Source organism: Pteropus vampyrus, unplaced genomic scaffold (assembly GCF_000151845.1).
Source record: "Pteropus vampyrus isolate Shadow unplaced genomic scaffold, Pvam_2.0 Scaffold324, whole genome shotgun sequence".
In the NCBI taxonomy this organism is placed as follows: domain Eukaryota; kingdom Metazoa; phylum Chordata; class Mammalia; order Chiroptera; family Pteropodidae; genus Pteropus; species Pteropus vampyrus.
This window is the reverse complement of record NW_011889105.1, coordinates 187,558-203,838: the sequence shown is the minus strand read 5'-3', so window position 1 is coordinate 203,838 and position 16,281 is coordinate 187,558. Positions and strand designations below refer to the sequence as shown.

General features: G+C 40.2%; 1 protein-coding gene across 4 annotated transcripts in view; it reads left to right on the top strand.

The window, feature by feature from the left end:
- The first annotated feature begins 390 nt into the window (after nucleotides 1-390).
- Nucleotides 391-16,281, top strand: part of GCNT1 (glucosaminyl (N-acetyl) transferase 1, core 2) — a 34,065-nt gene continuing 18,174 nt past the window's right edge. Inside the window, exons 1-3 of one of the 4 annotated variants that reach the window (XM_011377889.2) lie at nucleotides 391-544; nucleotides 1,277-1,405; nucleotides 13,479-13,670. The gene's annotated coding sequence lies outside the window, so the exon portion shown is untranslated. Of the gene's footprint in view, nucleotides 545-1,276; nucleotides 1,406-7,823; nucleotides 7,844-13,478; nucleotides 13,671-16,281 lie in introns of those variants that run through there. The other 3 variants (XM_011377888.2, XM_011377890.2, XM_023521950.1) reach the window with 3 other exon arrangements.

The window sequence follows — 16,281 nt, the reverse complement described above, 5'->3', positions numbered from 1 at the left end:
ATACATGGTCATCCCCAAACTTTATATGATATAAAGAATCTTGGCATTACTTTTTTCTTTTTTCGTTATAAAACATTTTCATTTTTAAAATCAGAAAAGGCAGCACTTCTCCCGTTTCCTGCCTCTGAAGAAGAGGACACAAAATTTTGAAAAAGACCCCACTCACGCGCCCAGCCGCATGTCCTTCGGAGAACTAATAACCAAGGCGAACCAGAGGCAGCAGAGAGAAGTATACGGCTGCCTCTCGGCTTCCAGACAGTGGTAGTGCCCACAGGGCGCGCTCGCCTTGGCCTGGAGCCGCGCGTCCCCTGCCTTGCGAGCGCGGGGGGCCGGCGTAGCGGCGAAGCAATGGGTGAGGCCTAGGGGGCGGCCTCAGGGGCGTGGCGCGCGGGCGGTCGGACGGGGGCCCTGAACCGGGAGGTGACCAACGCATGGCAGCGCGGGCGAGTGCTGGGTTGGTGAGAGTCTGCTCCGCGTGATTTCTCTGGGAAGCTGCGAGGTTATCGCACCCTCCTGCGCCCCCGGGGCCAGACGCTCGCTTCAGGTAACCAACTCCCACTAGCTTCCCTGCACGGCCGCCCGGCGGCGGCGGGGGAGGGATGGGAAGGATGGGAGGAGGAAACCGGCTCTTCGCCAGGGCGCAGCTGCTGCGAGCGGTGTGGGCTCGGTCTGGGCAGAGAATGCCCAGCCCCGGCAGGAAGAGAACGCGCGGTGGGAATCCACAGTAAGCATGTGCGCCAGGGGCCGAGGATGGCGCGGGGCACCCTCCCTCAACCCTGCTCTTCCGTCGGATCAGTGGTGCCTGGGGCCAGGACTCTGGTGTCCAGTGTCACCTGGAAACCACTTTTTCTGGCCTCTTTCTCGCTGGTCCGCAGAGGGAGTAGGAGCTTAGAAGTCGGAAGAGTTGGCTGCAGACGTGGATAGGCTAGCCGCGGAAGGCTACTCACTATCGTATCCTGGGTGCCAGCGGCTTTAACTTCATTTAATCCTAACCGTAGCCCTGCGAAGAGACACTTCTCCCATTTTACTGATAAGGAAGCCGACACCAGGACGATAAATGACTCTGGGCGACTGGAACCAATGGAAAAGAGACGCTAGTTAGGGGGCTCCAAAGCCCTTAGGCTTCTCTCTGTCTTCCTGCTCCCTCCTCCACGCTCAAGGCTAGGAAACTCGCGCTGCTGGGTCTGTTATGAAAACGGGTGATCGTTTATTTTGTTTTGTTAGCACCCAAAGCACCAAAATTCTGATTCAGAGCCTTACAATTTTTGGTTATTAGCTCACAGCGTTTTCTCTCAGATGAAGAGCAAAACACAGGCACCCTTGCCTGCCACACACTTCTCATCTTTCTCGGTGGACAAAGTTGCCTGCAAATCCAGGCTCGACATTATGGGCTGCCGAGGGGGAGGTAAGTTTCGTAGTCACCTGGCATCCGGTGCACTCTTTGTTATTTCTAGAGGTAAGAGAGTCTTCATTTTTACAAGTAGTAGGACAAGGGGCGAACTGGGATTACTGTATTGAGAGAAAGCGATGTAGTCTGGAGATGAGAATACGGGCCACAGCTTTTTGTGGCCTGAATTTGGTGAGTGGTAGGTGAGGGACTTGGTCAAAGATTTGTCCCCTCCTCTGGGCATTCTGCCCCTCTTTCAGAGCTGTTCTGAATGACAGGTTTGTTTTATAGAGGGGAGAAGGAGGGGTAGATGGTTTTTACAGATCAGTGTAATTTACCTACTAGGAGCCCAGGCAGTTCCAGAGGATTTAGTAACATTTCAGTTCTGGCAAGAAGAAATAGCTCTGTGGATATCTTCTATTGCTTAATGGATTTTGTGCAGGCTTTCAGGATGGTAGCTTTGGGAAACTTTGAGGTCTAAGAAATGGCTAATGCCTCTATTTTAAAAAGCAATGTAAAACAAAGCAAAACAATGTAACACACTGTAAGTTGACTTTTACAGAGTTTTATTGGTAGATGAAACAAGTTAATATTTTTAATATTTTATGGTAAGGATTTAAAGCTTACCTGTCAGCTCCTCTGTCCTTCCTTCATCCTGTTCCTGAGAAAGCCCTCCTTAGCCTTGGCCCGGAATGTATACCGAGTTCTATCCTTCACTAATTATAGTTCATTCTTGATTAGTTATAGGACTACTTTGAGTCACAAGTCACTTCTTTTCCATTTGTAATTTAATTGTTAAACATTAAGAAAAATATTTTTGCTGAGAACTATCAGCTCTACAAAATCAACTATCTACAAGGGCTAAGCATAATGCATTGGAGGGCTTAGTGGGCCTTAGTTGGTCTCAGGTGTCCTGCAGAGAACGTGCTAAAATCTGGGTCAGAATCAGCCGTTCCTTCCCCACAACCATGCAGGAATTCTGGCCCAGTTTGCCCAGAGCTCCTTTTCTTCCCCCACAAAAATGGCTGAACATTTTTAATGTTTTTAAGACTGTGAAACCTGATTTAATAAAATATCTCATTTTTTTTTCTTTTTTAAAACATAGGAATCATATTGGTTCATGCATCACTTCTTTTCAAATCTGTCTTAGAAACTGCTGTCTATACCTGGTGATTACATTCTCGGGTGAATGAAAAATTCTGACCTATGATGTAGATACAGTACCTTTTTCATGAAATGAGGCGGTAGGAAACAAATTAATACTGTTGAAAATGATTTCTTCTGAGTCTCAATTTCTGTTTTCTATGAAATATACGTTATTTCCGCTGCATTGAGTAAAGTAGTCCTTTATGGGCCAACCAAGGAATTGTGTTACTATTTTTAATATTCATTCTGATGAAAACTATATTCATGGTTCTAGCTCAGGATGTCAGATGCCTAGCTCCTGCCTTAAAAAGGGAGTTCCCAAATGATTGTCCGTATAAATCCAGTATTGGCTTTGAGAAGGCAGGCATGGCTTAGGGTTTTCATTTTTCATTGCTGCACATTTGTGGCAAATGCCATGTATGTTTAGACGATGGCACTTTTGACACATTTGGCCAGATAAACTTTTGTTTTAGGGATTGTCCTGTGCAAAGTAATATGTGTAGCAGCATTCCTGGCCTCTACCTACTAGATGCCAATAGTCTCCTCCTTCTAGTCATAACAACTAAAACATTGCCAAATGTCCCCTGAGAGACACAGTCACCCAGTTGAGAAAGAAATGAGCCAATATTTAAAATGCTTTAGACATTTATGAATTAAACTATAAAGTAAAAACAATTAACTTTAAATTTCTAATGACTAGAGAAGCTATTTGTAAACTTTAACCAAACATCTGACATTTAAAAAAAAATTATAATAAAGATGACTAAATCAGAACCAGTGTTCTTCATGAACAGCTACATGTATCCTGCCAGGTTTTATCTCCAAAAAATTTTTGATGTAGTTATTAAATTTCTAAAGTTTAAAATGTTGGAAGCTAGAAAATAATTCTACAGTAGTTTTCATTTTCCTCCTTTCAGTATACTCAATGTCTTCCCATTTTTTTAAAGTGATGGAGTATCAATGGACTGTTTGTTGATTTGGGAAAATTGATGCAATCCCTAATATTAGAACCCCAAACAAAATATTTAAAGCAAAAATTTTAATAATGAGACTCAGTGTAAATCATGTTCATACTAGAATTTATTTCTAGGGAAAATTAAAAAGCTTTTTATCTAACAGCAAGAACGAAGACAATCATGTATTTCTGTGGTCTGAAAAATCCCAATTTTATGAAAGAGAGCCCTATATAATGTATGATAACACATCAGGAGAAACTACGTCCTGAAACTATAACTCTCTTTTTTAGACCTTCAGCTCGGGAGGCTGAAAACAAAGCCCTAGTTATAAAAGATGCATCCTTAGCTAGAGATTGGCTATCCATTGCGTCTCTTCCAGAAATTCAACCAATTCGTGAGATTCAGGATGGGTTACATAATTTGTGGGGCCCTTTGTTTACAACTTACTAAGAATTTCAAGATGGTGACAGACAGGTGAGCATTAAGCAGAGTTCAGGGTCCTGTGTGACTGCACAGGTTATACACCCATGAAACTGGCCCTGGTAAATCTCTTTCCATAGCTCACAAAAGGATTGTGATCACAAATGCAAGTTCAAAGAAGAAAATGTTACCACTGCCACAAAACACCTGAAGTTTCTGATTCATTAATTATACTAATATTTCCAGTCAGGAATCCTACATGTATTTGGTAATCAATGCACTAAGTTTACGAGAAATTCCTCCAATGATTGATTTCTCTTTTGTTAAAGAGGTAACCAAATTGTGAGGGTCATGGATATTTAAGTGACCTATTTATTTACACATTCATCAAATAGCTATTTACTGAGTACCAGCTAGATGCCACACATGGTCAGCTCTGGGGCTACAGCTGGGAACAGGATGGAAGGTCTCTCGTCTTTATGAGCCTTCTAGTCTACTTGCTAGAGGAGGCGAGGACAGACAAATGCATAGTCATACATGCTATCACATTATAAGTAGTACTTTAGGAAAGCATAAAATGTCCAGAAAGCATTTAACCCGGAGACCTAACCTAGTTTAGGGTAAGGGATTACTCAGGGTAGATCTCCCTAAAAAGAAATTTAAAACGAGGCCTGAAAAATGAGTAGGAAATAGGTGAATTAGGGGTTGAAATTACAGGCTGAAAGGGTTGAGACCAAGGCAGGAATATGGCTTGGGATGAAGCCTTTTGGGTCATTTTCAGGATTTTGGACTTTAATGGAAAGGTAGTGGGAACCCATTAAAGGGTTTAAAATGGGAGATGAAATGATTAGGTTTGGATTTTTTTAATGATCATCGTTGCTGTGTGGTGAATGGTTTGGAGAGGTGGGTCCTAATGGCATACATGGTGCCTTTGTGCAAACTAGAAAAAGGCTTCCCTTCTGGGTGGACCAGTTAGAAAAGATGTACTGCTCTGTCCCAACTAGGCCAAGCCAGTCACTGCACAGACATAGCCTGTGCAATCATATGCGGCCACCATGGGGAGGGGGATCATGGGATGTGGGCAAATAGAACAAAGGGATGAAATATCTGACTTCCAATATTTATCGAGCATTTTCTAGTGCCAGACTTTTGCAGTCACCCAGGGACGGTAGAGTGATGCTGAATCTGTCAGTGCTAGAGCGAGATTGATTGAGTTTGTAGTTAAAATCTGTAATAAGGTAGTGGTTATTTGGCTATAGTTGATGGAGATATCAAGGATGATTCAGAAGTTTCTGGCCATAATAACTGAGTGGGATAGAATGGTGAAACCATTTATAGTGTTAGAGAACACTGGAGGAGGAGCAAGTTGGCATGAGGTAGGAGAGGGAGAGAATTCCATTTGGACATGTTTGCTTGTGAGACGTCCAAGCGGAATCAAGGAGTAGGCAACTGGAACTCATGAAAGAGATCTGGGGTGGACATACATGTTTGGGAGCTATTGCATAAAAATAATCATTGCATATAAAAAGATTATCCAAATAGGGGTGTCAGATAAGAAAAGAAAGGGGCTGGCCCCAGAGAGTAAGAGCATTGTGTTTGGAAGAGGAGACACTGGTTAAAACTACTGAGAAGCCAAATATACACGTAGGATAGGGAGGAAATGTGGGGTCTGGTTTTCTTTATTATTTTTCTTTCTTTTTTCCCCTCCACATGAGATTGAAGAGATTTGAACTTGTTCTAGTACTGCTGGGAAGTTTCTGGTAGAGAGGGTGAGGCTAAAGTTTTGGGAAGGCCAGGTTTCAGAAAAGGTGAAAGAGGATTCTAGAACACAAGTAGGGCATTAGTGTTTGATGGAAGGAGGGAGGGAAAGAATGGGTAAAGATGTCTTAAATTTGGGGGCCGGAATTTTGAGGACTTCTCTTTTCTCTGAAAGAGGGGGCAAAATCATCTGCCGAGTTTGATATCTGCATGTGACATCAGATATTTCATCAACCAATATTTATCGAGCATTGTTTAGTGTCAACATTGTGCCGGGCACATTGGAAAGTATTATTAATGACGTCGATTTCCACTAGGCTTGGCCCTCGTGATATCCCAAGAAATAAATATTTGGTCTTTGTCCCTGGTTCCTGACACAGAGCTTCTAAAATCTTTGGAATTTCCTGAGTGACAAGGGTGATAGGAACATCTCTTGGTATTATATAGGAGCCCCTTTCTATATCTAGTTTGTACTAATGAGGCGACTTAGGTATGAGGGCCCTTAGGTAGCCTCAGGATGGGGTTGGTCACCAGGTTAGAGGGTTGGAACTTTCAGCCCTACCCACCAACCTCTGGGAAGGGGGTAGATATATAGAGATTGGGTTATAAAAACTCTTGAGCAATGGTATTTTGAGAGCTTCTGGGCTTCTGAACACTTTAAGGGGGCTGAGAGAGTGGTGTGCCAGGAGAGGGCATGGAATCTCCTGGCACACCACTCCATACTTTGCCTTATGTAGCTCTTCCATTTGACTGTTCCTAAATTGTATCCTTACTAATAAAGGGTAGTAGTAGGTAAAGTGTTTTCTGAAGTCATAGCTGTGCTAGCACATTTTCAAACCTGAAAAGGAGTCATGGGAACTCCCAAATTTTTAGTTGGCTTGGGCACCCACCCCATTTGTAGCTGGCATTTGGGGGGGATATTCTTATGTGACTGATCCCTTAATCTGTGAGTTCTGCACTAAAACTCTGGGTAGTTACTGACGGAATTGAATTTAATGGTTGAACACCTCGTTGCTGTCAGACTTGGTGGGTTTTAGGAGGAAAAAAAAACCGTCCATATTTAGTATCAGAAGTGTTGTAAAAACAGCTCAGCTCTGTACACTAGAAATAGCCTCTCACTACCTTTTCTACAAACTACTTTCCACCTTTGATCTTGCACTTGAAGACTAAAGACAGTAATGCTCACTTGAAACCTTACTCCTCTGATGGACATCAAAATCCCCAGGGGATGAGGCTCCTGGAGGAGAAGGGCATTTTCAAATCCCCTCCTCACCATGCAGGTACATGTCCAGGTTCTCAGTGTTGGCTATACATTAGGAACACCTGGGCAGTTTTTTAAATTTCTGCCATTCAGGTCAAGCTCCAGACCAATTCTATCGCCTCTCTGGTAGGTGCTCAGATATTGGTATTCTTTGAAATCTCCTTGGTAGTTTCAATGTACAGTCAAGGTTAAGAGCCACTCACCTGAGGGCGTGGCCCTGAGACTAGTTAAAGCCATTCTGCCCTATGGCGCTCTAACCTGTTACCTGGAGTTTACTGTGTTTGTCAATCATGTTTGAAAATGAGACCCAGATCATTGTGATCCAAATATATTGACGTCTAAAGCAGGGTGTGAATGACAATCCTTTGGAATATCGAAGGAAAGTATAAGACCTATTTATAATTTTATAAGCATTGAAGAAAGAAATTAATAAAGGCTGTTGCCAAGGTTGCCTCCTCAATCCTGTGTCCTGTAATGTGAGTGTGATTTCCTAAGGTAGAGAAGGAGGTGGGAATTCCTTGCCCAGGTGGGGCCCTGCTCGCTTGGCTATTAAGCATATTGTGAAGTATTGCAATTTAAAAGGGACAGGGTATCACTGAATTAATTGTATAAACACAAAGGCTTTAAATCAGAGCATCTCTCAACTGGCATACTGAAGACTTAGTCCTGAATAAGTTACAGAGATAGTGAGATATTGATTGTTTCTCAGACCTCTCCCCTCAGCCAGGCAGGCTGAAGTTCAACAGTTGCCTTTTTTTGATATATGCCAAGACATGAGAAAGAACTGCTGCTTCAGATGGAGGAGCTGTCCAGTCCTTTGTAATGCTCCGGGGAGGGAGCCTGGCCATCTTTTGCACTGCCCAGAGCATCCCTGATTCTCTTGTGGGCAGCGCTCAAGAGTAGTTGAGTTTACAGGTATGTGCATCTTCCTTTAATAAACAGACAGAGTTTCCAAATTTGCTGCCATTTTCTGTTTTTTACTGTGCCTATCAGTAGTCGCAGATGCTTTGGAGAGAAAGGACACTCCAAGATCTCACAATGAGAGGAAGAGTGACTTTAAAAAATAATTTACGCTACAGAGAGGCGTTTTGGAAATAGCTATTTGGAAATGTTTTCATTGTAGTGTGAACTTGTTGCCAAGAAATGTGATACAGTTATCATTTATCAAAACAAAACAAATAAAAAACAACCTTTAACAACCTGAGAACAGAATTTTCTATTAAAATCTTTTAAGTGAGGAGTATCAACAAGTTTTTAATTCACTTGTTAAATTTATACAAATATGACACCTGCTGCAAGGACAGGTGATTGAAACTTACTATCTGAATTTTACCGAAAAACTTTGTATAATTTGTAGATAGATTGAAAACTAAATATCGAGATTTAGGTAGTAGAGCTAAGAGTGCTCTAAAGTTTCTCCAGTGTATCCTTGTCACCCCAGCCAGCTATTAGAACAAAATGTTAGAATATACTGAACTTGGAAGCAGATCTTCAAAGTGCTGTAGTTCAAAGTAACTAAGAGTTTTTAAAAATAATGAAACATTTAATATATTGCTTTTATTACAAATACTAACAATTTGTAATGGGCAAGATGTTTTGTACCTAAAGTGATTAAACTAATAGGTTTTATTTCCTCTTTCCCGCATCTTTTTGTTTTGTAATGTACGTAATTTTTTAGTACAGTACTATCTATAAATTTTAAAGAAATATACATATATTGAGGGCACTTACTCAAAGTTTCTACTCTTAGTATTTGTACCAGAAATTTTGCAAGCTTATTAAAAACTGAGTCAAAGTACCCTCAATAAACACATTATATATATAAATGAAAATTTGAGAACTCGCTTTCCTCGTAAACTTTAATTTAAAACTGCCTCTTCCTCATGATAGGCTTTTGTAGTTCATTCAGAGGAAAAGAACATTGCTACTATAGAGTAAACAATAAGTGTTCAAACTCTGAAAAGTAATGAATATCGCGCGCGTGTGTGTGTGTGTGTGTGTGTGTGTGTGTGTGTGTGTGTGTGGAGTGAGTGGGTGTTTTCTTTTCAAATGTGTATATTAAACTTCCTTTAAAGAATCCACTTAAAAACAAGGAAGTTCCAGAAATCATGTGGTTAGTCCTTTGCTCTCAGACAGGTAAATAAATGCTTTAAGTCACTTAAACACAGGCATGTGCTTTCTCAGTCTCTATAGCCATCTTGCTGGTGGTGTTCATGAACCAGCCAAATTTTCCGTAAGCAGATTGGTGAGGGCTACAGTTCTCCAGGCAAGCAAGTATCAGGTCAGCTCTGCCTGGCGGCTCTCACTGTGTCTGCCACAAAAGGTTCACGTGAGGCACAGGCATCAGCAGGGGTTAGCTGATCACTAAGCTGGAGTCAGGATTCATGACTGTGCCTAGGGAGCCATCACAGGCTATTGGATTTGCCAGGCTTGTTTGTCTTTTTGATATAAATGCGGGGCCTGCCTCTAGAATATTGCTAATCCATCTAGAAACTGAGCATCTCGATCTCATCTTTCTTCACTCTTCTCGCATTTGTTATGCTAATCAAAATCATTAAACTCACCTAGGAAGATCCAGTTCTAACATTCCTAATTAACAGAACCTCTGGTTTGCAATGAAAATGCCTGCAGCACATGTACAGTAAGTAGTAGCTGCAACTGGAGTATGAGTCCCAGGATTCTGTTCCTGTTTGGGGCTCTTAACCTCCACAGACACCAGAGTATAGATAAAACCTGACACACATCTTACTGGCTATGCTGAAGTGTTTTAAAGGTACGTTGTAGATTATCTAACAATGTTGTGCTGATTGCCTTTTAGCAGAACTTTTGAGTTTCCTGGAAATAGGAGACATGACTATAAAAATACAGGATTAAAAAAAAAAATACATGTACAGATTGAAATGCATGCCCTTAAGGTAAACACATTGTTTGGTATCCACAGACATCTCTGACCATTTTGAGGATTGTTGTCTGTGCCAAATATAAATTTAAAAAACATATACTAGGTTTCATGTTTGACTCATAAAGATATTTTTTCTTCCTTTTTTTTTTTTTTTTGGTTATGAAATTTGATCTAGATTGAAAGAGGATATGAAAAAAGGTGGAAGCAATGTTTGATGGATACTGACCACAAAGGAATGTCAGATTTCTCATGGGGGGTTCTTTGGGAAGCCCTCTCCCTCTACTGCCCTCCAACCCCCCAAAAAACAAAAAACAAACAAAAAAAGAATTGAGTTGAGGCAATGCAGTAGAGTGTGAAAGGACATTTTCTGACAGGGTGAAGTTTCAGGCTCTGGTTAGCCTCAGCCTTACACTCATTGTTGACCCTTAGAAGTCACTTGTACCCCCTGGACCCAGATCCTTTGTGAGTTAAAGAGGAGAGTGAGACCTAGGAATGCATGGAGTTTTTCCTTATGGTCTAGTAATATGTTCCTTTCCTTAAAATAGTTTCTTTATCAGATAAGTTTGAGAAATACTGAATACCATGTCCCTGTCTTTAAATATTCATAGCGAGCATTGCAGTCTTAAAGGCTAAAAAGTAAGAGGCCCAATGAGTACGGAATCTTGTCTTTATTTATAAAGATCATGTTTCTCAATATTGGATCACAGAATCCACTCTACCCCCACGACCTGGTAACTGCCCTTATAGTTGGTGTTTATAGCAGGACTAGATGCTCTCCAAAATTCCTTTCAGCTCTACAATGGATGCATTGTTCTAAAAATAGTTTTAAACTATATTGACGAAGCCTGTAATTTCCCCCAGAAGGCTCAGCAAATAACCATTGTGTGAATTCCTTGGTATCAGGGAGATGCATAATTTATGATTGTGTTTTCCCCCCAGGACCTAGGATTCTGTTTTGTATAATAGATGCTTGGTGTAGAATTAAATTGAGTGTATACAGATATTTGTTAGTAAACTTGAAATACGGTTTCTCATTTTGGGGGTCTGAAAAAGTTACATTTAGACATGAATTAAAGATATGAACAAAGTCCAGGCAAGAAAAAATATAAACAGTAATAATGAATAAATTGCTAATGTTCATTAGGGCTCCTTATGTTTCAAATACAGTGTAAGCATGTTGCAGGTTAGCTCACTTATTCATAAAAACTATGTATAGTTCTCAATCCCAATTAAATTGCTTAAAATTATTAATTAATTAATTGACCCGTGAAGAAGCTGAAGGTTGGCGAGAGGTTAAGGGCTTACTGAAGTCTGGGCTGGTAGATGACGGTGCCTAGTTTTTGAGCTGGGCAATCTGGCACCAGAGCTGAAATCACTGTTACCAAATCCTTCTTCCTCTTACATTTAACATACTCAAGAGAAAAAATTGAGCCACTACTAATCAAAAAAAAATACAGAACGAAACCTTAGTGGTGTCCCATTTTACTATTGTAATATTAACAAAAATAATTACACGATATATGAAGATGTAGTATATAATTAAGATAATTATTTAGTAAATGTAGAGAAAATGATATTCAAAGATTACCAGTAGCAATATGAGTAAGAATAGTCCATTTGTAAGGCAATCAAGAGCCTAGAAATTTATATGTTTTGATCCAAGACTCTTGACTCCTGGGAATTCCAGTGACATGCTTTAAAAAGCCAAGAGAAAACAAAGCTGTGAGTATATTTCAAAGTGTTCATAGCTCATGTTTATAATAATATAATTTGGAAATACCCTTAGTATCCAATCGCAAGGCACAAACTAATTGTGTCCCCCGCCCAGTGAAGACTCTTTGAGAGTCATCAAATGGTAGAAGCAGATTAGAAGTCTGAATCCCAGCTGCTGTTTTATCTGAGCACAACTTTAAGGCAGTCGTATCCCTGGACAGGCATCAGAAGGGAACACGAAAATGATATGTGTACCTGGACTGGGACTGTAAATGGTTTTTTGTTTGTTTGGAAATTATCTTTAATGCTTTGCAAACATATTTAACTGGAGCTTATATTGGAGGATTCGGGCCATTTTTTTCTCAATTTGCAATGAAAAAGAATTCCTGAAGTGATAATTAAAATTTAAATATTATGAAAGTGTTTGAATAAATACCTGCCCCCCCAATAGAAGGATGATCACTAAATCATTTTGGATGTGTGCTTCTCCACCTTTTTCAGTGCACATTTACAGTTTATTTGGAGGCTTGTTTTGGTTTATTCTGTACAAAGTGAAGTGCAGCTCATCTCCGAATTCCGTTTCATCTCAAAAACCTTTTTTTGTGTCATGACATAGAGAATTCCTTCATTCTTGGCTTTGGTCATCATTTCAAATTCAGCAAATATACCTAAAAGTAATTTAGATAAAATGAAAATGATAACATTTACCATTCAAATGAAGCTTCCTAAATCTAGTATTATGGAATTAGAATTTCTGGGACCTGAGAAGCATTCATACCTCAGATCACAAATGAGTCTCTGAGGATGGAAGAGGCTTCTGTGATCTGTCTTAGGGCTGAAGCCATCAGGAGGAGAGTTTGTCATATTTATACCCTCAGGAAGATTTGGAAGGTTCTAAGCCTCCTTGAAAGGTTAGGAGGTAGGGCGAGGTATAATTCAAATGTGTTAATAACTGGATTCAGTGTTGTTTTTGGCCAGAAAGTGAGACCGTTCTGTTCCCTCTGCCCCCTGGGGAGTCAGCCTTGGGTTGAGCTGACTGCAGCCTTAGGTTGAGCAGTTTACCACCTCTTTCCTGCTGGTAAACTGGAGCAAATGACTATTTTCAAAGCAGCTAGAGCCCCAGTTTCCTTACTACTAAGAGAATAAAAGTAGCTACTTAAACGGTTGTTGTGTGAATTAAAGAGAAAATATATGTAAAATGCTTGGCAAAGTGCTTGCTAACTTCTATTAACAATTTCCTTAATTCTGAGAATACTTCAAATATAAAAGCACCATCAATTTAATATTGGGTTTTAAAGGAAATTAAAAAAAAGAAACACCACCATAGTAATGAATACTTTGTATCAGTGCATCAAATACCTATCAATTTTAAAAAAGTCAGTGAAAGAAAAACTTACATTCTCAGATGTGGGGGAGGAAGAAACTGTCCTCTACCTTCTAGGCTCTTTAGGTTGGTCTAATCAAATAGACATGAGAAAGATTAACAAGAGAAAATGGCCACATTTAATTACATATGTACATAAAGGAAACCCACACACATGAGACAGTTAGAGACCCCACATATACAAGAGGTTCAGAGATAAAAGGAAAAAGATAATATATTGTGTTCTGAGTTAAAGGTGAGGTAAGGCACCCCTGGAGCTTTAAAGAGGAGGAAGGTCATTTGCAGGAAGAGCAGATGTTCAGTAACTAGAAGTTTGCCCTGTGCTATAGATATCATAAAAAATTATCTTTGATGATAACTCTTATTATGAGCAAGGCCTCTAATATAAATTCTTTAAGGGAGAGGTAAATGTTTCTTGCGAGCCCGTGGGGTCTCGATTGCCTTCAGCTCAAAATAATTCACATGCCAAAGTGGCACATCTTAAGGAGGCCTGTTCTGAACCCCTGCACAGACTTGTGGATATATAGTCTGATTAGTATTTTGTCTTGCAGCAGGACTTGCCTGTCTTCCCCCACTCTCCTGATGCTCAGCCCAGTTAGCGCTCAGCCTCCTCTCTCCCGGTCCATCACTCCTCTGCTGAGGAACAGCAAAGCACTTTCTCACTGAAAAGGTGGGAATCTCCTAACCAAACCCAACTGCTCTTGTGACAAGTGAGGCGACCAGGGTATAGACAGATTAAGAAGGTAAGGTCAGTCATGAAGACAGGATGAGAGCCACCAAGTATGAGGCTGTTTGTTTGGGGTTTCTTTATAGAAATCCTGTAAAACCCAGCACACAGTGCTTTGTATTCATAGTACACTCTGTGACACACTATAATTTAAAACATTTAAGTACTGTACTTTAGTTTTCCTTACCTGGAAAAGTCTAGGAGCTAGAAGGCACATTTAACAAAAAGCATCCAAGATACTGCCCTACTTTTTTATGGGAGAAAGGGAGTGGATTTTGAAATATTTGGATATATATTTTTTTGAGTTCTAATCCATTGAGTAAGCCTGTGTTGGGCCCAGGGAGCATCGTGAGCAGAGGGAGTGGGTAAGAAGCCTAAGACTAGATCCCCATTACCAGGCGCTCAGTAAGCACATGCATGGGTGTGTTCACAGAGATGGTTATGTGGAATTAAGTGCTGAAATGAGAGTTGGTGGTGATAACATGCGCTCACTGGGTACCGATCACTCTGCTAGGGGCTTTATAGGTTTTTAAATCACCACCAACCAAATGAGGAGGATATTCCTAACTCCACTTTTCAGACGAGGAAACTAAGGCTCAAAGAAGTTAGGTAGCTTGCTGAAACCACACATTAGAATGTGGCATAGTTAGGACTTTATACAGTTGACCCCTAAACAAGATGGGTTTGAACTGCACGGGTCTACGTATATAGGGATTTTTTTCTATAAATACATACAGTACTGTTAATGTATTTTCTCTTATGATTTTAATGACATTTTTCTAAGCTTTATTATAAGAATACAGTATATAATACATATGACATACAAAATATGTGTTAATCCACTGTATGTTATTATTGGTAAGTCTTCCAGTCAAACAGTGGGCTATTAGTAGCTAAGTTTGGAGGGAGTCAAAAGTTATACATGGATTTTCGACTGCGTGGAGGTTGGCACCTAACCCCTGTGTTGTTCAAGGGTCAGCTGTACTCACTTCTGTGACTTCACACTTCTGGTTTTCTCAGAGGCTTCATAATGTTAAGTTTCAAGGAAGGAGTCATCCTTGTGCTTCAAGAAAGGGACCATGAGCCAGATTTTAACATGTTGAAGGAAGTCAGGCAAAAAGAGTACTTCTCTTTCTTGGAAATGGCTAGCCTTATATTTTGCCACGTGAAATGAGACTATTTCCACTGACTTAGCAAGCCAAAGATCTAGACACATGATATGGCCCAGAATTTTAGAACTTTCTCTAAAAACAAGAAGGAATCTAGTATTATGGCATTAGAATTTCTGGGACCTAGGAAGCATTTAGGAGGCTAGAATATTTAAAATTGGATTGTTCAGAAAACCTAGGATCTATGGGCTATGCGATGAGCCCATGGGACAGAACCAGGGTCACTGTTAAGATGCCTTTGCTAAAGAATTGCTCTTGACTTGTGCACTTGCCAACCCTGTAACCTCTGGGGACCTAGTGTCCCCATCTTTAAAATTGAGTGGACAAAATGAACTTTAAAGTACCTTTCATATGTAAAATTTTGTTCCATAAAACTATGGAGTTCTATTCTGTACTATAAACTACCTAGTATCGTATAAAAATTTTATAAAAAAGAAAGAAAAAGTTTATTGCTCTTCAGTTTGAAATTTTGAAGTGAACAATGAGTTCTTTTCTACTCATTTTTGGCCTGCAGTGGTCATGAGGATGAAGATTCTATAAAACGAACAAACAAAAAACAGTTATCTGTTTGTGTGTGTGTGTGTGTGTGTGTGTGCATAAATAGATATATTTCTGTTCCAGTCTATCAAGGTAACCCTCAGCAGATGAACTCTACTGCCTTAGGGGACTGGTTTTTCTCATTCCAAAGTTAGTTTAGCCATTACTTATACTTTAAGGAAATGGGATAGCATGGGATAAAGCCACATAGGCAATAGGAAACACACTGGTCTTTGAGAGGGAGGTGAACAGATGATCATTGTTCTTCAAATTTTCATGGCACTAAATTCAAAAGGTCTTTTTTTTGGAGGGGGGGTTTCAGACAACCTGGGCTCACACCTCCCTATGTTCTAATATATTTAATGTCTGTCTTCTCTTAATTTTAAAAAACGTTCTTCTAAGTAACACCGTTTGTCTAACTGCACTCACCAACTCTGAAGGTGTCTAGTGAAGTTGTAAGCCAGCAACATCTTTTTTTAATAGTAACGAAGAGGTTTAAAAAAATAATAGCCCTCAAGGTTAAAACCGTGTCACTGCTGGAGTCAGGGAAAATTCAGTATTCACATATTCACAATGTTGCACAGCCATCACCATTAGCCACTTCCAGCACTTAAACAGAAACTCTGTACTCAGTACGAAATAACTTCTCATCCTCCCTCCCCACAGCCCCTGGTGACCTGTAGTGTACTTTTTCTTTCTATGAATTTGATTACTCTGGATACCTCTTATAAATACAATCGTACAGCATTTCTGTTTCTGTGATGGGCTTATTCCACTTGACATAATACCTTCAGTTCATCTGTGATATAGTATGTGTCAGAATTTCATTCCTTTTTAAGGCTAATATTCCATTGTATGTGTATACCATACTTAATTCCGATATTCCAATACAATACTGGGCATTCTGTTGACTTTCAAAGG